A 21,759-nucleotide genomic window follows, 5' to 3' on the forward strand; every position below is an offset into this window, starting at 1 on the left:
TCCGACACATCAGCACTTTTAATCCTGTACCCCTACTCCGGCCGGCTCAGTTTTTAATAATGTCTTGTTGTATTGCTATTGTATTGTTTTCTGCTTAATCTGTTTTTATTTGCTAGGTATTGTATTGTTGTATTGTGTGGGCTTAGGCCTGTTGTAAGCCGCATCGAATCCTTCGGGATATGCTAGCGGGGTACAAATAAAGTTATAATAATAATAATAATACGTCCTGGTTTGGATACTGCAGTTTGGAGGATGATGGACCACAGATGATGGGTCTCGCAGTACTTTCACTAACTTCCTGAGACCACTGCCAGCCATATAAATAACTGATAAAAGCCAAACTGGATACAATAGTCCTTTCTCAAATAATCCGGGCAACGCTGGGTCCCCAAGCTAGTATATTAAAAAAGTCAAAGTTTGTACGTGACATAGTACAGATGTAGGTAGGATGTAGGGCTGAAGAGTTTGTGCCAGCTTTCTGATTGGATGCCACTGTGGTGCTATTTGCATATGGTCTCTGATTGGCCTACCTCAACAGGAGGTTAATGAGAGAAATGGGGACATGACAGAGGGCAATTTGCATATGGTCTCTGGCCAGCCTCAATTCCAAGATTCCGAGAGGACAAAGAGATGAAAGGAAAAGGCCAGATGCTGTGTCAGAAAATTACCAATAAAGACCAAATTTGGCACACAGAGCCCCCATGACCTACTCTACAGCCTACTGCAGTTTGGAGAAGGATGGACCATGGATGATGGAACTTCCAGTCCCATCACTCACTTTCTGAGACCACTGTTGACCTCATCCATTGACTGATCTAGACCAAACTTGGTACATAGATCTCTCATGACTCACTTTATGCCCTGGTGTGGTTTGGCTAGGGATGGACCATGGATAATGGGACTTGCAGTACCTTTGCTCAATTCCTGAGACCACAGCAACCCACATCCAATTACCAATAAAGACCAAACTTGGCACACTGAGTCTCTTTTTTTTAAATAAATTTTATTATTTTATCATAGTTAATACATTTGTTTTACAGCAGATACATATTATTCAATGTCAGGACTCGGTTTCCTGGCCTTGGATGGTGGCGCAAAAAACCAGATTCCTGACCTGGAGAACCGATAAGGATTTGCAGCTGGTGGCCTTGGGAAGGGCAGTTGGTGGTTTGGCGGGGAATATTGAGCGGGATCCTCAGTCGGCGGGAAGAGGGGATTCGAATGTGGGGGAGGGTATATAAGGGTTTACTTGCATCTGTGTGCCAATCCTGGCTTTCATTGTGTATTCGTGTCCAGTAGTAAAAGTTTCCTGATTGATTACGGATTGGCGTCCTGTGTCTTTTCTGGGAGCGGCTGCTGTGAGCTTACATTAAGCCAGGATTCCTCGGTGCCATCCCACGGCTGTGGTGAGGTACCCCTATGCAACGAGAGGAAGATCCAACGGAGGGGGGAGAACCAGCCTCCCCTTTTGAGAATGCGGAAGAGGAGCTGGAGAGAGTGAATGCCTTGGCTTCATCAACTGCGTACGCCCAGCCCAACGGAGTCACACAGAGGCAAGTGAAGGGGGCAGGGGCAGCAGCAAGAGAAAGCAGCGGGCTAGACTTCCCCTCCCCGCAGAGGTTGGATTACTTGGAGGAAAAGTTGGCGTCCATGGAGACCACCCTCGCGATGATGTCGAAGGTGATGGAGTGGCTGGCCCCCTTGTTAGAGGAACCACAACCCCGAGGGGAGTCGATGTGGAGCGAGGAGGAGAGGAGTGACCGGGGACCCGGGGCACATCCTAAAACGCAGACGAGTTGGAGGACCGCTGCGGAGAGCGATGAGGAGGAGGGACAACCCCGGGGACTAGCGTCCCAGGAGACGTTCCTGGTGCCCCCGGCCGGAGCCGGGCGTGGCACAGGGCGTCAGGAAATGCCCCTGGAGCAGTGAGGGCTCCAGGGAGGGCCACCGCGAGCGGAGAGCCGGGAGAGGCAGCCCCTTCTCTACCAACCCAGAAGGGAGGAGCTGAGGATCGAATTCGGAGGAGAAGCCGGGAGCCTCGCATACTTCCTGACCATGGTGAGAGGATATCTAGAGGATAACGCCCTTACCTTCGGATCGGAGGCAAGCAGGGTGCGAGCAGTGGGCGCAGCGCTGAGAGGGGGAGCAGCGGAGTGGTACGTCCAGCTCCACGCCAGGCGCGATCCATGTTTGGGATCTACGAGGCGGTTCCTGGCTGCGATGGGGGCACGCTTCAGGGATCCGCTCGAGAGGGTCCGGGTGAGGGAAAGGCTGCAAATGATAACGCAAGGCCATCGCTCTGTATCTGAATACGTCGAGGAGTTCCGATTGAGAGCAGAAAAGATGCCGGAGTGGTCCAATACCACTAAGGTACAGATATTCAAGGAGGGCCTGCGGAAGGAGATCTTAACCTGGGCACTTCATCGCGATGATCCGGAGGAGATGGGCGGATGGATCGAGCTGGCTGGCCGTGTCGAGACGACGTTGGCCCAGGTTAAGCGACACCAAGGAGCGGCGCCGCAGCAGACGAGAGCAAAGGAGGAGAGTCGGAGGACGGAGAGAGGCACGATCGGGAAAGCCCCAACCGGAGGGTCCAAGGAGCAGAGGGGCGGCTGCTTTGTATGCGGTCGCCTTGGCCATCGGGCTGCCGAATGTCGACAAAGGAAAGGGGGAGATTCCCATTTCCCAAAGTTCCAACCGGCCGCAGGGAAGAGAGCGGAGGAGAGCCCCCCTTCTAGGGCCCCAGTGGGAGATCTGGTGAGTCACAGCCCAGGAATGCTAGTGTTCCCGATCAGGCTAGAAGGGGAGGGGAAGTGGGCCAGCTGCAAAGCCCTCATGGATTGCGGCTGCTCAAGAAACATTATGACCCCAGAATTAGCGAACGAACTGAAATGTGAGAAAACCCCCTTGCAAAGCCCCATAGCATTCTCGCAGCTGGATGGCTCAGTGGCGGCTGGAGCCCCGGCGCGATTTGAAGTGGGAGAAGTGAGATGTAAAGTGGGGAGCTGGGAAGGCGGCATAACCTTCGTAGTATCCCCTATGGCTACTTACAATGTAATACTGGGGATGCCATGGTTAAAGGAAGCTAACCCACGGATCAATTGGAGGGAAGGCAGCATAGCCTTCCAGAGTGAAGAAGGGGGGGAGTGTTGCAAGGGGGAAGAAAGCACAACAGGCGGAGCGCAGGAGATTCCCCCTGAATACAGAGACTTTGAGGATGTATTTGACGAAAAGGAAGCAGATCAGCTTCCCCCTCCTAGGAGGGTCGAAGTTAAGATTGAACTCAATGAGGACGCTAAGTTGCCCAGGAGTAGATTATACCCCATGTCGGTCAAGGAGATGGAGGAACTGAGGAAATATATTGATAAAAACTTGGCCCGAGGGTTTATAAGGCCATCCGAATCACCCTTGGGGGCCCCAGTGCTGTTTAGGCACAAAAAGGACGGATCGTTGAGGCTGTGTGTGGACTATAGGGGGCTGAACGCAGTGAGCACCACCAACAACTACCCCATGCCACTAACTAAGGACTTGCTATCGAGACTGTCAGAAGCAAGGGTGTTCACGAAAATTGACTTGATCGAGGCTTATCATAAGCTGCGCATAAGGCCCGAGGACAGGTGGAAAACGGCGTTCACCTGTGCGCTCGGCCATTTTGAATTTTCCGTCTGTCCCTTCAGGCTCAAAGGCTCTGGATCAGCATTTATGCAAATGATTAATGAGGTGTTACACCCATTATTGTATCGCGGGGTGTTTTGCTATGTGGACGATGTAATTGTGTTTACCCGGGATAGACGATCGCATGTCAAATTGGTGAGAGAGGTGCTCCAGAAATTGAGGGAGGCAAAATTGTTTGCAAAGCTGCCAAAATGTGAGTTCAATAGGGAGCAGATAGATTTCCTGGGATACCGAATCTCCAAGGGAGGGATAGCAATGGATACGGCAAAGGTGGAGGATGTCAGGGGGTGGAGCCCTCCTCAAATGCGCAAACAGTTGCAATCGTTCCTCGGGTTTGCAAATTTCTATCATAGAGGACTTTGCTCAGGCGACTCTACCCTTAACTGAACTGCTGAAGACGAAGGGAAAGGGGGAAACAGTAAAGGTACGATCCCCGGGAGCAAAGTTAAATTGGTCAACAGAGTGCCAAAGGGCTTTTGAAGAACTGAAACGCAGATTCACTGAAGGACCAGTCTTGGTCCACCCTGATTTGACCAGGCCGTTCGTGATCCATTGTGACGCATCAGATTGGGCTTACGGGGCGGCCCTGATGCAAAGGGATCCAGAAGGGAGGTTGAAACCCTGCGGGTTCATCTCAAAAAGGTTCAGCGAAACTGAACGGAACTGGCCGGTGTGGGAAAAGGAGGCTCTGTCAGTCGTGAGGGCTCTAGAAACATGGAGGCACTTATTAGAGGGAAGTGGCATCCCCTTTGAAGTGTGGACCGACCATAAGAACTTACAATACCTCACCTCACCCAGGCAATTGTCAGCAAAGCAAATAAGGTGGGGGCAGTATTTCAGCAGATTTGATTTTAAGCTGCGGTTCCACAAGGGAAAACAAAATGTGGTCGCAGACACGTTGTCAAGAATGCCGGAGAATGGAGGGAGGGGGCAAGGCCCAAAGGGGAGCATATTCTCAGAACGGCAGTGGGGCATGGCAGTACAAACCCGAGCACAAACGGAGCGCAGTCAAAAGCTGGTGGGGGTTGAGAGCAAGGACGGGGGATGGGAGGAGGAGATAAGGCAAGCATGCAAGGAGGATAAGTGGCTGGAAAGAAACAAGGAAAAGGTGGAATGGAAAGACGGATTGGGATTTGTAAACAGGAAGTTATACATCCCAGGCAACCTAAGGGAAAAAATGATGGTTAGGTGCCATGGCAACAAGGGAGCAGGACACTGGGGAGTAACAAAAACCCTGAAAATGTTGGCACGTCAGTGTTGGTGGCCCGGGATGAGGGGTGACACCAAACTGTATGTATCCCGATGTAATGCGTGTGCACAAAGTAAGGCAACCACACAAAAGCCAACGGGGTTATTGCAAAAGGTGGCAGAGCCATCAAAACCTTGGAGGGTAATTGCTATGGACTTTGTGGGCGAACTCCCAATTAGCCGAGGTCAACCCATCAGGCTGTGCCAAATGTCTCTGGTAACAAGGGGAAGGTTACCCACCCCGGGCTGTATCGGATTTGTGGGCAGTGGGCAGGAAAGATTTTGCCACCTTTTTGGGTTGGAATATGTATGATAGGTACCCTAATGCTAGCAGATGTGACAATATATATATAGAACAACCATCCTAAATGACTTGGGAAAAAGGAACAGCGTTTAGAAAGAGTTTATGATGAAGGGGTTGGATATGGTCCAGAAAGAACTGGTTTAAGTGAAGGAGAAAGGTTGGGAGCCATCTTGTTCCCTGTTACGGGTTTAGCTTTGAATATAAGACAGATTTTGGGAAAACTTTCAGTTTAAGTTGAAAGGTTGGAAAACAAAATGGTGGCTGGAACAAGGATTTTGCATCTATAATGATAAGACCTCTTTATGAAGTTACAAAGGGGGGTGAACGGGAACCATTTAATTGGACCTCTAAGTGTGCCCAAACATTTGCATAGTTGAAAGCAAGCTTTGATGCAAGCATCAGCCTTGGGCTTGTTTGAATTGAAGATGCCATTCACACTTTATGTTGGTGAATGAGATGGAGTAGCAGTGGGGGTGCATAACCAGCTATTAGGAACATGGCCGAGACCAGTAGCCTACTTGTCTAAGCAAAATTGACCCTGTAGAAAAAGGATGACTAACTTGTCTATGTGCTGTAGCTACTATGGCCCTGCTGACTCAGGAAGCTGATAAATTGACTTTGGGACAAGAGTTGATAGTTAAAAAAAACAACCCCTCATTCAGTAATGGCTATCATGGACTATAGAGGATATCAATGGTTCATAAATAGCCGTATGTAAAAATATATCAGATTTTGTTATGGGAAAACCCTTAAATCAAGTTACGGATTTGCAGTGCGTTAAATCCTGGTTCACTCCTGCCTGTTGAAAGGGAAATGCTTCAACATGATTGTTTAGAAATTATGAATGAGATATATTCCAATAGACCTGATATAAAAGATTAACCATGGCCCGAGGTAGATGCTACTCTTTTTACAGATGGAAGCAGTTTGATGGAAAATGGGAAAAAGATATGCTGGATATGTAAAAATAATTGCAACTACTGTGTGGGAAGCAGAACCACTTCTTTTAAACACTTCAGCTCAGAAGGCAGAACTGATAGCACTAATTAGAGCTCTGGAGTTATCAGAAGGAAAATATAGTCAACATGTATACAGATTCTAAATATGCATATGGAGCATTATATAAGGTAAAGGGACTACTAAATTCTGCTGGGAGATAAATACAATATAGTGAGACCATTTTGAGATTGTTAGATGCTGTTTGGGTTCCTGCATCAGTAGCAGTAAGGCACTGCAGAGTACATCAATGTGATAAGGAACGTGTGACCTATGGAAACTGGTATGCTGACACCACAGCAAAGGCCGCGACCCGAAAGGGACGAGGAAAAGAGCTGGTCATAGCCCCTTTGCAGATAAGAGACTGGATACATTATACTAGAATGAAGAAAGCATCACCTGAGTGGACTGCGACTCTTGATCCAAAAGGATTCTTTGAGACTTTATATCATCAAACCAGCAGTGCCATGAGACCCAGAATGAGGACTATGGCTCTGGTTTTGACCACATATCTGAACGCGGGTTAAATACATCAGACAGAAGATTAAGGAGCACTGTGAAGATGCCAACGTGTATGGAACATTCTTCAATAACTGTGATAAATGATTGCGTTAAAATGTTATTTTTGTTAAAAATGTAATTGCGTGAGTTTGCGAGTCTACTGTAAACATCCGCTCGCAAAAAGGGGGGAATGTAGCGGTCAGCAGAAAAGTATGATTTAAAAATATATTTAAAAAAATGAATATGAAAAGGACATACCTTGAAATATTGGCGAGAAAGAGTTTTGCGGCAGGGAGGTTGGGTAGAGAGAGAGCAAAGCGTTCCAAAAGACGAAAGTAAATGATTGACTTAAACAAGCTTCATAGATTAGGCTCAAGAAAAGTTAAATATTAACGGGAACATGACATTTGGGAAACAATGGTGTCTGACATCAAAGGAATGTTGTTGGCAGCCAGTCAAGAACACTTGCGTAAATAAAGTGGAACACCTAAAAGGTCAGATAGGAAGATAGCGTCATCTGGTGGTTCAGTGAGGTAAATAGCAGGCAATTTCAGATATATTCTAAAAGGTATTTCGAATATGGGAATAATTAAGATTGGAAACAATTGGGAGTACGTCATTGTAACGCGTCATCATGATGTATGGGAAAAGGTCATGCATAATGCCTCTGTTAATGATTATATCTGTGCAAATGTCAAGACAGTTGTACGCATGTCTAGACCAGTGGATTCTGCTATAAATATTGGAACCTGACTGACTTTCAAGCACGCTTTCAGATCATGTTCTGAGCGTTCTATCAACTTGATAGTAAATATGCCTGGAATCAACTCGCAGTCTCCGTTTCTATTTTTCCTGCTTGATTGTGCTCTAAATTGATCCTGGGTAAAGATCTTGCCGCAACAAATTTATTCTCAAAACAAGCACATTTCATAGCGCTGCCTAAATTGCCATCTGCAGAAAAATTGGCTGAGCTGTTTATCAAACATATCTACCGGTTGCATGGCTGCCCAGACCAGGTGATCAGTGATCGAGGGGTGCAATTTACGGCCCGATTCTGGGAAGGGTTCATGCAATTGATGGGAGTGGAAAGGACCCTGAGTTCAGCGTTCCATCCCATGACCAATGGGGGGGTTGAGCGCACACAACAGACTTTGGGGCTGTTCCTAAGGACATACACAAACCAGTGCCAGACCGATTGGGCTGATTTACTCCCGTTTGCAGAAATTGCATACAATGGGGCCTGTCACGCATCCACAGGGAAATCCCCTTTTGAGATAGTATACGGCATGGAAGTAACCCCTTTACCAAAGCTGCCGAGTTGGGGGGAAGAGCTGTGGGGAAAGGAAGGGTGGCCAGACAAAGTGAAAGCGAATTGGGAAGAAGTGGCGAAATCACTCCAAGAAGCCCAACAAAGGTATAAATTGTTTGCGGACCGGAAAAGGAGGGAGGGAGATAGATTGGAAGAAGGGGAATTAGTGTGGCTGAGCACCTCAAGCTAAATACCCCCTCTCGGAAATTGTCTCCTAAATACATTGGTCCTTTCAGGATTTCTGACAAGATAAATGAGGTGACATATACATTGAAACTGCCAAAGGTTTTGGGGAAGGTACACCCAACATTCCATTGCAGTCTGTTGAAAAAATACCAAGGTCCGCTAGACAAAGAAGGGACATGATGGTGATGTATGTTTCCCTTCCAGGAAGAAGAGGAGGAGGAGGGGGACGTTATGTCAGGACTCGGTTTCCTTGCCTTGGATGGTGGCACAAAAAACCAGATTCCTGACATGGAAAACCGATAAGGATTTGCAGCTGGTGGCCTTGGGAAGGACAGTTGGTGGTTTGGCGGGGAATATTGAGCGGGATCCTCAGTCGGCGGGAAGAGGGGATTCGAATGTGGGGGAGGGTATATAAGGGTTGACTTGCGTCTGTGTGCCAATCCTGGCTTTCATTGTGTATTCGTGTCCAGTAGTAAAAGTTTCCTGATTGATTACGGATTGGCGTCCTGTGTCTTTTCTGGGAGCGGCTGCTGTGAGCTTACAATTCAATACACCTAACATACTTTGGCATCTAGTATTATTATTCTGCTTAGACATATTTTCTATTCCTCACCGCTGTGCTCCCCTCCCCCCCTCTCAAGCCACAACTTTTACATGTCGTCTGTCCAAAATTTCAATTCTTCTTGTGGAGGTAATTTTATTTATTTATTTATTTCATCTACTTATACCCCGCCCTTCTCACCCTGGAGGGGGACTCAGGGCGGCTTACAAAGGAGGCACAATTAGATGCCCAAATCACACAACAAACAATACAAAATATAACAGTTCAACAATTAAAATGAAACATCAATACCTATTAAAATCATAAAAACTATCTCATGTCAGAGTCCATATATCAGAGTCCATATATCCATTCCATTCCATTGTCCTTGTCTATCGATAGGTCCTTTAATCAGTTGTCAGCATGGCCAAAAGCTTGGACCCACATCCAGGTCTTTAGTTTTTTTCTAAACGCTAGAAGGGAAGTCGTCGATCTGATCTCCCCGGGGAGTGAGTTCCACAGGTGGGGGGCCACCACTGAGAAGGCCCTGCTCCTCGTCCCCGCCAGTCTCACTTGTGCCACTGGCGGGGTCGAGAGCAGGGCCTCCCCAGAAGATCTTAAACTTCGAGGTGGGATGTAGAGGGAGATCCGTTCGGACAGATACACTGGGCCGGAACCATATAGGGTTTTGTAGGTCAAAACCAGCACTTTGAATTGTGCTCGGAATTGGATCGGCAGCCAGTGGAGCTGACGCAACAGGGGGGTGGTGTGCTCCCTGTACGCCGCTCCGGTGAGCAATCTGGCTGCTTCTCGCTGGACTAGTTGAAGTTTCCGAGCAGTCTTCAAAGGCAACCCCATGTAGAGTGCGTTGCAGTAATCCAACCGGGATGTGACAAGAGCGTGGACCACCGTGGCCAGATCCGACTTCCCAAGGTACGGGCGCAGCTGGCGCACAAGTTTTAATTGTGCGAAAGCTCTCCCGGCCACCGCTGAGACCTGGGGTTCCAGGCTCAGCGATGAGTCCAGGATCACTCCCAAGCTGCGAACCTGCGTCTTCAGGGGGAGTGTAACCCCGTCTAACACAGGCTGTAACCCTATACCCTGTTCGGCCTTCCGAATGACCAGTAGGACCTCTGTCTTGTCTGGATTCAATTTCAATTTGTTAGCTCTCATCCAGTCCGATACAGCGGCTGAACACCGGTTCAAGGTCTGGACAGCCTCCTTGGTGACAGGTGAGAAGGAGTGACAGATTTGGACGTCATCTGCATAGAGATAGCATCTTAGTCCGAAACTCCGAATGATCTCTCCCAGCGGCTTCATGTAGATGTTAAATAACATCGGGGACAAGATAGAACCCTGTGGGACTCCACACAACAACGGTTGTGGGGCCGAACAGGTGTCACCCAGTAACACCTTCTGGGTCCGTCCCTCAATGAAGGATCGAAGCCACCGCAGAGCAGTGCCTCTGAGCCCCATATCCATGAGGCGGCCCAGAAGGATACCGTGATCGACGGTTTCGAAGGCCGCTGAGAGGTCCAGCAGAACTAACAGGGACACACTCCCCCTGTCTAGCTCCCTGCGTAGATCATCTACCAAGGCGACCAAGGCTGTCTCAGTTCCATGTCCCGGCCTAAAGCCAGACTGTGCCGGGTCTAGATAATCAGTGTCTACCAGAAACCTCTGGAGTTGTGTTGCCACCACACGTTCCATGACCTTGCCCAAGTAGGGGAGATTGGAAACAGGCCGATAGTTGTCAAATTGAGTGGGATCCAGTGATGGTTTCTTCAACAGCGGTTTTATAATAGCTTGTTTTAAGCTCGCTGGAAACTCTCCTTCCTGTAAGGAGGCATTAACCATCACCTTCACCCACTCTGCCAAACCCCCTCTGGCTTCCTTGATCAGCCAGGAAGGGCAGGAGTCTAGGATGCATGTGGTGGGTCGCACCTCTCCAAGGATCCTGTCCACATCCTCAAGCTGAACCAATTGAAACGAATCCAACAAAACTGGACAAGCAGATGCTCTCGTTACATCCCCAGAGACTGCCATTAACATGACGCCAAAACCCGACCGGATCCGCTCAATTTTATCCGCGAAGGATCGAGCAAATGCTTCACAGCGAGCCACCGAGTTGTCCGAGGCCTCGCCTTTTGGCGGATTTAACAGGCCCCTGACAACTCGGAAAAGCTCCGCTGGACGATTCTTCGCTGATGCAATATTGGCTGTGATGAATGTTTTCTGAGCTGCCGCTATTGCCACACCGTAGGACCTTAAAAAGGCATTCAGGTGTGTTTGGGCTGGATTGGTGGGATTCTGGCGCCACACACACTCTAACCTCCTCTTCTTTCGCTTCATCGCTACCAGCTCCTCGGTAAACCAAGAGGCTGGTTTAGCTCGGTTACTCGAGAGGGGGCGTTCCGGAGCGATAGTGTCAATTGCCCTGGTCAACTCATTATTCCAACGAGAGACCAGAGCATCGACAGTATCACTAGCCAAGGAGGTGGAAAGATCCCCAAGAGCCGTCAGGAGTCCATTTGGATCCATAAGTCTCCTGGGGCGGACCATTCTAATGGGCCCACCACCCCTGCGGAGGTTAGGAGGCCCAATTAGTCTAAAACTGATCAGGTGGTGATCGGTCCATGGCAATGGGGCGATGGTCGGCTCCTCCATCCCATCACCTTCATCCCATCCCTGGGCAAAAACAAAATCTACAGTGTGCCCGGCACTATGGGTGGGACCAGATATTAATTGGGACAGGCCCATGGTTGCCATGGCGGCCATGAAGTCCTGAGCCGCACCAGAAAGAGGGGCCTCGGCATGGTAACTTTCCTTCTTTATTTTTTAATCCTTTTACAAGGATTACATCATCAAAAGAATACATCATCAAAATCACTTTGTTTCCACATACCTCTTTTAACTTTTAATATACATGTCAGCTTATCAGTTATTGCCAGTTTCCATACTTCCTTATACCACTCCTCTATTTGTATATTTATTTCTTTTTTCCAGTTCCTTGCTATAAGCAATCTTGCTATTGTTAATAAAATTGTTATCGCTTCTTTATCCCCTTTTTCAATTTATTATTATATAGTGATAATAAAGCTATACTAGGACTTCTCTCTATGTTAGTATTCATTATATCTCCTATTTCTCTAAATACTTTCCCCCAAAAATTATTTACATATTTACATTGCCGCCATATATGTATATATGTTCCTGGTTCTTGACATCCTCTCCAACAATTTTTTGAATAATTTTTATTTATATGTGCTAATCTTACTGGTGTTAGATACCATTTCAATATTAACTTATAATAATTTTCTTTAACTCGTATTGATAAATTTTTAGATGTCTTTGTCTCCATAATTGTTGCCACTTTATTTCATTTATTTTTATCCCTAAATCTTCTTCCCAAACCTCCTTAAGGGTGTTGTTTTTTGTTTTTCCTTCCTTTATTTCAATTATTATCTTATATATTTTATTAGTTGTTCCTTTCAAATTTTCATGCTCCTCTACAACCCTTACATTTTGTATTATTTGTTCAAATTGGTTAAGTTTACTTCCGTTTTTGTTATTTCTTCCCCCAATTTTTAAACCATTGTTCCAATTGTATACAGTGGAACCATGTCAATTTTATTTCTCTAAATTCTTCCATAATCGTTTCCTTCTTCATTCCAACCTTTATCCAATCCCCTATTTTGTCAATTTTTTCCCCTTAACTTTTTATCCATTACTTTTTGTCCATTGTATCCATTACTTTTTATCCATTTTATCCATTTTGGAAATTTCTTTTCCATTACAATTGGGGTTATAACTGAACCATCCGTTATTAACATTCTCCTATATTTGTTCCATACTTCTAATATATTGCTCAACATTGGGTTTCTAATTTCCCTAATTTCTTTTCTCATAAACTGTTTAAAAAATATATTCCAATTTTTTTCCTCCACTTCTTCTGAATCCTTACTTAGCCAATCTACTCCCTCTTTTTTTTATCATTCCTTCTACTACCAATCTTAATCTACTCACTTCATAATATTTTTTAATATTAGGGAGTGCTAATCCTCCCTCTTTTTGCGATCTGTACCATAACTGTTTTACTACCATTAATGATATTTATTTATCATTTGTTGCCATCTATTTAGCTCTTCTTCTGTAATTTGAAGTGACAGCATCCTAATTATAACATTTATCTTTGGAAGTATTTTCATTTTCACTGACTCTCCGTGATGCACTCTATATCCAGGTGCAGTTTGGAGGAGGATGCACCATGGATGATGGGACTTGCAATACCTGCATTCCCTTCCTAAAACATTACAACTGCCAACAATGATGTATCAGGACCACAATTAACATAGAGTCAGCATGACCCACTCTACATCCTGGTGTGGTTTGGAAGAATTTGGAAATGGATGATGGGACTTGCAGTCACTTCACTCACTCCCTGAGACCACTGAGACCCTCGCCAATGACTGATCAAGACCAAACTTGGCACACCGAGTCCCCGTGACCCACACTACATCCTGGTGCACTTTCGAGGAGGACAGACGATGGATGATGGGACTTCAAGTACCTCCACTCCCTTCCCAAGACTGCTGCAACCCTTACTAATGTCCGATCAAGACCAAACTTGGCACACAGAGCCACCTTGACCCACTCTACATCCCGATGCTGTTTGGAGGAGGACGGATGATGGATGATGGGACTTGCAATACCTTCACTCACTTCCTGAAACCACAGCGACACTTATCCAAATACCGATAAAGACCAAACTTGGCACATTGAGCCCCCTTGGCCAACTCAACATTCTGGTGAGGTTTGGGGGAAGGACAGGCTATGGATGATGGGACTTGCAATACCTTCACTCACTTACTGAAACCACTGCCACCTTCATCCAATGACTGATAAAGACCAAACTTGGCACACAGTGCCCCCATGACCCACTCTATATCCTGCTGCTGTTTGGAGGAGGGTGGACCATGGATGATGGGACTTCAAGTACCTTCACTCTCTGAAAACAATGCAACCGTCATCCAATGACCAATAAAGACCAAACTTGGCATACAGAACCGCCATTACCCACTTTCTCTAATAACCCGGGCAGCGCCGGGTCCCCAAGCTAGTGTAATAATAAAGATTTGAAGTAATACATGTAAAATAATAATAATAATGTAAAATAATGTATATGTAATAACAATAATAGAATAAAATAATAAATATAATAATAAATATGAGTAAAATAATAAATGTAACAACAATAATAAATAGAATAAAATAATAAATGTAATAATAGTAGAGTAAAATAATAATCTTGACTCGAGTATAAGCCAAAGGAGGCTTTTTCATCCTAATAAAAGAGCTGTAAAACTCAGCTTATACTTGAGTATATACAATAATTCACATGGTTAGATATGGAACCTTTTGAAGTTGCTCTAACTATGGACCTGCTTCTTGCGTATATGCCTTCAAGTCACCTTTTGACTTATGGACCTTCCATGATTTCTTAGCCAAGGAAGACTCAGAAGTGGGTTTGCTAGTTTTGGCAGTCCTCCTGAGCTTGGGGAAGGCTCCTCATTTTGGACTGCCACTCCCAGAATCCCTTGACTGGTGGATTCTGGGAATAATAGTCCAAAAAGGTCCCTTTTCACCTTCTTTGGGTTTTTTTAGCATTTCAAGAAAAGTGACTAAGTCCAGATCTCCTGGAGACTAGAGCTTTTTCGATCTATGCTCCAATTCTGTGGAACTCATTGCGTCCATAAGTTAGAGCAATGTCGGAGTTGCAACCTTTTATAAAAGCGCTCAAGACTTGGCTGTTTGGTTGTGCATTTAAGTAATCAGATCTAATTTGCCAAATAGTCACTGTTGAATGTTATGTTGAATGTTTTTATATTGTGAAATGCTATTTTAAATTGTAAGTCGCTCGGAGCACCTTGGTGGAGAGCGACTAATTAAGAAATAAAGTGAAGATCGTACTTACAGATCATGTTAGGGGAGGCGAATAACAAATTATACGCATGTATGTATGTATATGCCACTGGCAAGCTCTCCTAATAATAATAATAATAATAATAATAATAATCTTTATTTATACCCCGCCACCATCTCCCCAAGGGGACTCGGGGCAGCTTACATGAGGCCAAGTCCACAACACATCAGTAAAAACAAAACAGCAAGCAAATAAAACAGTACAGTTAATATAACTTACATATAAACAATAACATACGGAATTTAAAACCTTATGGCCAGGCCAGATGTAATAAATTAAATGTTTTAAAAATAAACACTGGGCGTGAACAGAGGTAGAATGTATCTAAGCAGGAGGGTTTTAAAAGATAATGTAGGGAGACCAACCCAACGGGTAGTAAAGTGCTTCTGAGGACAATTGCAGAGAATTAATCAGAGCAGGGCATTGTTTCCTTATTCAGGGAAGGTACACTGGAACGTTTTCAGGTTCCTCCTAAAGACTGCCAATGTGGTGGCTTGTCTGATATCCTTGGGGAGTGAGTTCCAGAGTTGGGGGGCCACCAAAGAGAAGGCCCTCTCCCTCGTCCCCACCAATCGTGCCTGCAAAGGGGGCGGGAGCAAGAGCAGGGCCTCTCCAGATGATCAGAGATTGTGTAGGTCATACACAGAAATGTGGTCACATAGGTAGGCGGGTCCCAAACCATTCAGGGCTTTGTAGGTAAGAACCTGCACCTTGAATTGGGACCAGAAGATGAACGGCAGCCAATGGAGCTCTTTAACCAGGGGGGTTGACCGCTCCCTGTAAGTCGCTCCAGTTAGTAACCTGGCTGCCGCCCGTTGTACCAATTGAAATTTCAGAGCAATCTTCAAGGGCAGCCCCACGTAGAGTGCATTATAGTAATCCAATCTGGAGGTGACTAATATAAAAGTACATATCATCACTGCCTTCGCTTAGCTTCCAAGATCAAAAGGGATCCTGTGCTTTTGGGATCAAATACCAAGAATCCATCTTGCCTCAGCATGAATTGAGCTTATCCTATGTCAGCCTTTTCTTTGAGGCCTCATAGTGGTCTTAAAATTACATTTTCTCCAAGTCTATTCATTTATTTATTTATTTACTATATTTGTATACCACTCTTCTCAGCTCTCAGGGCGACTCACAGCGGTTAACAAAGCAAATACAATACTTAAACATGATAAAAAAAACAAGTTAAAAGAATAACAATCAATAAACATTATAACATCTCATCTCGTCTCATAGTTAAAATAAAGATCCAGTCTCATCATCCAAATGTTCCATATTTCTATATTAGTTACACCGCCTATTCAAATGCCTACTCAAACATCCAGGTTTTCACTTTCCTCCGAAATGTGAACAGGGAGGGGGCCGATCTAATTTCTGTGGGAAGGGTGTTCCACAGCTGAGGGGCCACCACTGAGAAGGCCCTGTCTCTCGTCCCCGCCAACTGTACTTGTGATGCAGGCGGGACCGAGAGCAGGGCCTCCCCAGACAATCTTAACGTCCTAGCTGGTTCATAGGAGGAGATACATTCACTTCAGTTCACCAAATAAAAACACACAACAAACCCAACACTCTTCTTTACAAGGTTCTGTCAGTTCCTGTAAGATTCCTCAATGCCAATAAGTTTGCAGAAGATTCATTGCTCCTTCAGCTCCAACTCTATGGTTGTGTTATCAAACACCATTTTGCAATTGAGAACTGGCACACCCTGTTTAGGCAAGCACTATCGATTTGAATATATTTTCATGCTGAGGCTACCATTTAGTGAGGGTTTTTGCATAATGGTCACAAAAAGTCATGATTACAGTTAAAACTAGTCTAATGCTGTTGCTTTTCTCCCTACAGGAGCAAGTCGAGGAGATGGAAGAAAGGCTGAGAGAACTCAAAAACGAAGTGCAGCTCAAGCAGCGAAAAAACCAAGAATTCATTTACAAGTAGATTTACCTTTTTTATATATACCTAATAAAATTGGGATGTGACTTTTGGTTTAATTAGTAAAAGAGAGGAACAAGTGACACATTCCCACTATAGAGACTTGTCAAGCAGGTACTGCAACACCAATCCTTGCCCTTCCATGTAAAGTGGAATCATAACCGGTTCTCCTAATCCAGCATTTCTCAACCTAGAGGTCAGGACCCCTTGGGGGGATCACAAGGGGGTGTCAAAGGGGTTGCCAAAGACCATCAGAAAACACAGTATTTTCTGTTGGTTATGGGGGTTCTGTGTGGGAAGTTTGGCCCAATTCTATCATTGGTGAGGTTCCGAAAGCTCTTTGATTTTAAGTGAACTATAAATCCCAACCACTACAACCCCCAAATGTCAAGGTCAATTTTCTCAAAACTCCACCAGTGCTCACATTTAGGCTTGTTGAGTATTCACACTAAGTTTGCTCCAGATCCATCATTGTTTGAGTGCACATTGCTCTCTGAATGTAAGTGAACTACAACTCCCAAAACTCAAGGCCAATGCCCACCAAACCCTTCTACTATTTTCTGTTGGTCGTGGAAGTTCTGTGTACCAAGTTTGGTTCAATTCCATTGCTGGTGGAGTTCAGAATGCTTTTTAATTGTAGGTGAACTATAAATCCCAGCAACTACAACTGCCAAGTGTCTAGGTCTATTTTCCCCAAACTCCACCAGTGTTCACATTAAGGCATATTGAGTATTCACACCAAGTTTGCTCCAGATCCATCATTATTTATTTATTTATTTATTAACTTTATTTATACCCCGCTAACATCTCCCAAAGGACTCGATGCGGCTTACAAAGACCAAGTCTCAATTGTGCAAAAGCCCTCCTGGCCACCGCCGACGCCTGAGCCTCAAGCATAAGTGATGAATCCAGGAGGACACCCAAACTGCGGACCTGTGACTTCAGGGGGAGTGTAACCCCGTCCAACACCAACAAACAACAGCATACAAATACAACAGTAAAACTCATAAAGCAAATAATAAAACATCAAGTAAAACAATAAAACACTAAAAGCAATGACACCATGATGCATTTAAAACCTAAGGCCGGGCCAAATGTGATGGACAAATTTAAAAGTGCTGGACATGACAGATGAAATGTAGAGGTTTTTGGAGATAGGTGCAATTTGCAGACAATCCTAAATCTCTAACAAAGTGCATTTGGGACATGATGCTAGGAGTTTCCTATTCTGGGAAGACACACTGGAACAGCCAGGTCTTCAGGCTCTTCCTAAAGACTGCCAACATTGGGGCTTGTCTGATGTCCTTGGGGAGAGAGTTCAAGAGTTGGGGGGCCACCACAGAGAAGGCCCTGTCCCTCGTCCCCAGCAAATGCGCTTGAGACGCAAATGGGATCGTGAGCAGGGCCTCTCCAGCTGATCGAAGGGATCGTGTGGGTTCATATATGGAGATGCGGTCACGCAGGTAGGCGGGTCCCAAACCGTTTAGGGCTTTGTAGGAAAGCACCACTCCTTGAATTGGGACCGGAAGATGAATGGCAGCCAATGGAGCTCCTTAAACAGGAGGGTTGACCTCTCTCTGTATGGAGCACCAGTTAACAACCTTGCCGCCAACTGTTGGACCAGTTGTTATTTCCGAGCTGTTTTCAAGGGCAGCCCCACGTAGAGCGCATTACAGTAGTCCAATCTAGAGGTGACCAAGGCATGGACCACTCCGGCCAGATCAGCCTTTACGAGGTATGGTCGCAGTTGGCGCACGAGTCTCAATTGTGCAAAAGCCCTCCTGGCCACCGCCGACGCCTGAGCCTCAAGCATAAGTGATGAATCCAGGAGGACACCCAAACTGCGGACCTGTGACTTCAGGGGGAGTGTAACCCCGTCCAACACAGGTTGCCACCCTATACCCCGATCTGGTTTACAGTCGACCAGGAGGACCTCTTGTCTTGTTGGGATTGATCTTCAGCTTGTTCATCCTCATCCAGATAGCCACAGCGGCCTGGCACTCGTCCAGCACCCGAGGGGCTTCCTTGGAATTAGGAGTAGTAGAGTTGTGTGTCATCTGCATAGAGATAGCACCCAACTCCAAAACTCCGGATGACCTCTCCCAGTGGTTTCATGTAGATGTTAAAAAGCATGGGAAACAGAATAGAGTCTTGCGGGACCCCACAGGTCAAAGGCCAGGGGTCCGAGCAGGCGTCTTCACCATCTGGGATCGGCTTCACCATCTGGGATCGGCCCTCCAGGAAGGACCGGAGTCACGACAGGACCGTGCCCCCGTGACCCATCCCAGAGAGTCGTCCCAGAAGGATACCATGATCGATGGTATCGAAAGCCACTGAGATGTCCAAGAGAACCAGCAGAGTCACACTCCCCCTGTCCAGCTCTCTGTGGAGGTCATCCACCAAGGTGACCAAAGCTATCTCGGTGCCATGGCCAGGCCTGAAACCAGACTGTGACTGATCCAGGTAATTGATGTCATCTAGAAAACCTGGGAAGCAACCACCCGCTCCAGCACTTGCTCAGAAAAGGGAGGTTCGAGATTGGTCTTTAATTGTTCAGCACCGAGAAGTCAAGGGAGACCTTTTTAAGGAGTGGTCGGACCACAGCCTGTTTTAGTCGAGATGGAAAACCCCCCTGCTCCAATGATGCATTAATGATCAACACAAACCAATCAGTCAACCCATCTCTGGCTGATTTAATTAGCCAAGACGGGCAAGAATCTAAAGCCGACGTGGTCGCCCTCACAGCACCAAGGACCTCCTCCACGGTCTCAGGAAGAACAAGCCTAAATGAATCCCACAAGATTGGACAAGCAGATGCCTCAGTCACCTCCCCTGGCATTGTGATAAAATTGGAGTCTATCTCAAGGCATATCTGAGCAACTTTGCCTGCAAAATGGTGTGCGAACTCGCAACACCTAGTTGCTGGGTCATCGAAGGTCTCCTCCACCACGGGTGAGTGAAGGAGTTCCCCGACACAGCTCCGAAGATCTATTGGCTGCAGACACTATACAGGTAGTTGTGAAAGACTCCCTGACTACCCGTATAGCCACGGTATACGCCCTAAGAGAGGTTGTAGCCTGTGATTGGTCAGACAAGTCTCAAGATTTCCTCCATATGCGCTCTAGCCCCCTTCTCATGTGTTTCATCACAGCCAACTCCTCAGTGAACCAGGGAGATGGTGCATCTCGAAGCAGCGAGATGGGGCGTTCAGGAGCGATCATATCTATCGCCCTGGTCATCTCCCTGTTGTAGTAATCGACCAAGGCATTGATAGGATCGCCAGGCTCCATGGCAGGAAGAACCCCAAGATTCCTCAGGAATCCCTCCAGATCCATCTTAATTTGTCCTCCACCCTGCGGAGGTTAGAGGTCGCAGATAGTCTAAAACTGGTCAGGTAATGGTCAGACCATGACAAAGGAAGGATGTTTTGTTCTTCCACTCTGACTCTTACACTGTCTGCCACAAAAACTAGGTTGAGTGTATGTCCAGCCTGATGGATGGGCCCAGATATAATTTGTGAAAGCCCCATGGTCGTCATGGCAGTCATGAAGTCCTGAGCTGCACCAGTCAAAGAGGTCTCAGCATGGATGTTAAAATCTCCTAGCACAACCAGGTGCTGGGAGACCAAAGCCGAATTGGAGACCATATCTGCCAGCTAGGAGACTGCACATGCCTGGCTAAGAGGAAGCAACTCTGTTCCTGATGCTCCAGAGAAACAAATGAAAATAAATGTCCAGAGCCTGAGATAAGTACTAATTAACAGTCAGATAAAAGATAACTCTGCATAAGAGGCCCCCGCAGCTGATGAACTTTCTCTTTATAGTGTAAACATTGGGGGAAAAGAGACTTTATCAAGTAAGCATAAAACCGGGAAGACAGCCAAAAATGGCATCCAAACGGGAGCTGCAAAACATTCAACAAACGATTACAGAGCTATCTGACTCTCTGAATTCAAAGGTTGACTTGCTATTGGAACAAATGAAGACAATACAACAAGATAACAAAATAATTTTAAAAAAGCTCAAACAGACTGAGAAAAGATCACAGCATAACCAGGAAGAAATTGCAGCTTTAAGACTTAAAGTGGCTGAGCTTTCAGACAGGCAAAGAAGAAAGAATTTAAGATTGTCAGGTTTCCCAGAACAGATACCTGCAGAAAAGCTAGAAGCGGAATTAATATCATGGTTTCAAGGATTAAACTTGGAAATAACACAAACTCAAAATGAAAGAGTGCACAGAGCTTTTCGCCAAGCAAGTGGGGGAGGCGTTAAAGACATCCTAATTGCCTTTACTTCAGAACGAAAAACGGAGGAAGTGTTTAAACATCTTAGAAAAAACAGAGACTTATTATACAAAGGAAAATGGAAGGTTGCTTGCCTGTAACCGTGGTTTCCTGAGTAGTTACCTGTGAATTCGCACATTGTGGTATTCCTGCGCCCACGCAGGCCAGCATCAGAACCTTCTAGAAAATTTTAAAAGAATTATATCCCCCTCAGGGCTCCACCTCCCCTCCCCGAGTATATAAAGCCCCATTGTGGAGCCCGCCCTCAATCCTCTTTCGCCGCTAAAGCAGCTAGAAGAAGTGGCATGATACTCGAGGGGAGGAAGGGTGGGTATGTGCGAATTCACAGGTAACTACTCAGGAAACCACGGTTACAGGTAAGCAACCTTCCATTTCCTGTCGTAGTTAACTGTGAATCGCACATTGTGGTAGACTAGCGAGCTATGTAACGGACGGTGGGATCATGCCACTGCCGAAAACAGCACCGCTCTACCAAATCTTGCCTCTCCTCTCGACACACAGTCCAGCTTGTAGTGTGAAACAAAGGTGGAGGGAGAAGCCCATATAGCAGCCTTACAAATCATCTCCAAGGGGATACCCTTCATGAAAGCCGTAGAAGCTACTACAGCCCTCATCGAGTGGCCTTTCACCTGACAGGGCAACACTTTACCTGACAACCTGTAAGAGGTACGAATAGCCGATACAATCCACGCAGATAGTCTCTGTGAAGAGACTGGGAAACCTCTAGTATCCTTTCGATATTTAACAAACAGCCTAGGGGACCGTCTGAAATCGGCAGTTC

The 21,759-nt window shown here is 46.0% G+C and overlaps 1 long non-coding RNA gene across 1 annotated transcript in view; it reads right to left on the bottom strand.

Annotated features, from left to right (window-relative positions):
* The window catches only part of LOC137095495 (uncharacterized), a 46,751-nt gene that overhangs the window by 17,518 nt on the left and 7,474 nt on the right, over positions 1 to 21,759 (bottom strand). The gene's annotated exons all lie outside the window — the stretch shown is intronic.

Source organism: Anolis sagrei, chromosome Y, assembly GCF_037176765.1.
Source record: "Anolis sagrei isolate rAnoSag1 chromosome Y, rAnoSag1.mat, whole genome shotgun sequence".
NCBI lineage: Eukaryota > Metazoa > Chordata > Lepidosauria > Squamata > Dactyloidae > Anolis > Anolis sagrei.